At 43.5% G+C, this 2,775-nt stretch overlaps 1 pseudogene; it reads right to left on the reverse strand.

Annotated features, from left to right (window-relative positions):
* Window positions 1-964: 964 nt before the first annotated feature.
* LOC137161032 (olfactory receptor 10A4-like) lies at window positions 965-1,915 on the reverse strand (annotated as a pseudogene).
* Between the last annotated feature and the right edge of the window lie 860 nt (window positions 1,916-2,775).

Below are 2,775 nucleotides of genomic sequence, written 5' to 3' on the forward strand. Positions count from 1 at the left end.
CCTATCGCTACTTCCAGCGTATCTACCACTCCCCACAGCTTGGTGTCATCCAGAAACTTTCAGAGGAAGAAGAAGCCCAAATTGAAGAAGAAGCCCAAATTATTATGGATGCTTCCAAGTGGTTTAAACAAATAAATAAATTCTCAAACAGTGAGGTAGGGGCAATAAGTAAACCATAAAAGGGTGAGCTGTTTAAATTGTTGTTAGTACCTGCCTTACTAAGTTGGAGCCAGTTAACATGGAGTTAGTTGGGTCTAGTCCTGGCTCTGGTCCTTTTGTATTTGACAACTACCTACCTGCAGAAATTAAATTTGTTAGTCTTTAAAGTGCTACAGAACTCTCGTTGTTTTTGCTGTATACAGACTAACATGGCTACCCCTCTGGAACTTTTTATCTATAAATGTTTGTTACTGGATGGGTGCCATAACTGCTTATTATTTAGGTTCCTAGGAATGTTTAGAGCAATTGTACAAACATCATTTGGCCTCTGGATTTAATAAAGGAATCTGACTTAGTATCTGAGCGTACATGTGTATTACTAATAGCTATAACAATAATTCCAACCATACAGAAACAGAAAGAAATATTTCAACTCAGAAATGCTGCCACGGAGTTTCGTGGGAGATGAAGTGCTGGTGGCTCAAGCTCCCACTGCATGTTGCAGGCTGAGTTGTGGTCAGACTACATTTCCCATGACGCATCATAATTTCATTTCTTGGAGGGAGGATGTGGTGCATCATAGGATTTTCATTGCTAGTGATGAGAAAAACAACCCTACAGAAGAAGCAGGAAGCCCAACTCCAAGTGAGACTGAGAAACTACCCATAACCCCAAAATGTGCTCTCTTCCTCCAGGATTAGACAATAAACCAGAGCAGGGGAGCATCCAGAACCAACCAGCTGGTGCTCTGAAACAACTCAGGTTCACTATGGTTTATTTTTTCTTTAAAAAAATGCTTTGAACGTCATAATTCTTGGGAAGCTTTAAATTTCCTGACAGTTTTTCTTAGGGCCTCCTTGAGCTCTCTGTTTCTCAGGCTGTAGATGAGGGGGTTAGCTATGGGACTCAGGACCATGTAGAACACAGAGAATAGTTTGGGTAGGTCTCGCAGTGTGTTGGCATCTGGCAGCATGTAGGCAATGATCAGGGTACTATAGAAAATTGTCACCTCAATGAGGTGAGAGGAGCAGGTGGAAAATCCTTTCTGCCTTCCAATGCTGGAATGGATTCCCAGGAGGGTGATCATGATATAAACATCGGACATCAGAGTTAATATAAAAGGAGGCAGTGTATATACAGAAGCCAGAATGAGAGCCAGAAGTTTCATTAAATGGGAGTCACTGCAGGAGAGTCTTATAACAGGGGTGAAATCACAGAAAAAGTGATTGTTTTCATTGGGACCACAAAAAGTTAATTGTGACATGAAAAATATTGTTATGGAGCTAGCGATAAATCCAGATCCATGATCCACCTGCTAGCTGGAGGCAAAACCTGCCATTCATAAGGGCAGAATAATGCAGTGGTTTACATATTGCTAAATACCGATCATAAGACATCACAGAGAGGAGATAACACTCGGTACCAGCCAGGCAAGCAAAGAAATAAAATTGCACAATACAGCCCATAAAGGAAATGGTTCTGTCCCCAGTCAGGAGAGTGGCCAGCAGCCTGGGCAGGATGGTGGAGGAGTAGCAGGTCTCCAAGCAGGACAAGTTCTCCAGGAAGAAGTACATGGGGTGTGAAGGTGCGAATTGGCCACAAGTAGTGCAATGATGAGGATGTTCCCAGCCATGGTCGCGATGTAGATGGCTAGAAACAGCAAGAAGAGAAGGGTCTGCTGCTCAGGGAGATTCCCGAAGCCCAGGAGGATGAATTCCATGACAGATGTTTGATTTCTCCACTCAGTGTCTGCCATGGGATGTATCTGGATAAACAAACAGTGCAATATAACGTGAGCGCCTTAGTGTTCAACTTTAATATAATGTAGAAGAGTTCCAGAAGGGTAGCCATGTTAGTCTGTATACAGCAAAACAACGAGAGTTCTGTGACGAAGTGAGCTGAGCCTCACGAAAGCTTATGCCTGCTAAAATTAAATTTGTTAGTCTTTAAAGTGCCACAGAACTCTTGTTTTTTTAATATAATGTGATCACCTGATGCTGCAATTTCCAACGCATCCTAATGGACGTAGGCACCCAGGAAATGACTGGCAAAGGCTGATTTGTGCCCAAGTCCCAGTCACAGGAACTAAGATGATCAGAGGAATGGAGAACCCAGTTTACAAGCAGAGTCTTAAGGATCTTGGCTTGGTTAGCCTAACCAAACGAAGGCTGAGGGGAGACATCAGAGGGATAAATACCAGGGAGAGAGAACTGTTATTTAAATCAAGGGACATCGTTGGCACCAGAACAAATGGATGTAAACTGGCCATCAATAAATGAGTGAATTTCTGGAACAGCCTTGCAAGGGAAGGAGCGGGGTCAAAAATCCTCAATTGTTTCAAGACTGAATTTGCTAAGTTTATAGAGGGGATGGTATGATGAGACTGCCTACAATGGCATGTAACCCACAAGAGACTGCTATTTGCCATTATCCCCAACGGCTGGATACGGGACACTAGATGGGGAGGTCTCTCACTTACTACGGAGAATTAGGGGGCAAGACTGCAGTGTGGACAGAAGGAGACAGGTCTGGAGTAGAGAGGTAGCTTTGTGAGTTATCAGTTGGCGAGGTTGCGATTAGAGAGTAGGAGAAGAACCAGGAGAGGACAGAGCCACA

Source organism: Emydura macquarii, unplaced genomic scaffold (genome assembly GCF_026122565.2).
Source record: "Emydura macquarii macquarii isolate MOO-44397 ecotype Brisbane River unplaced genomic scaffold, CSIRO-AGI_Emac_v2 contig_2242, whole genome shotgun sequence".
In the NCBI taxonomy this organism is placed as follows: Eukaryota; Metazoa; Chordata; order Testudines; family Chelidae; genus Emydura; species Emydura macquarii.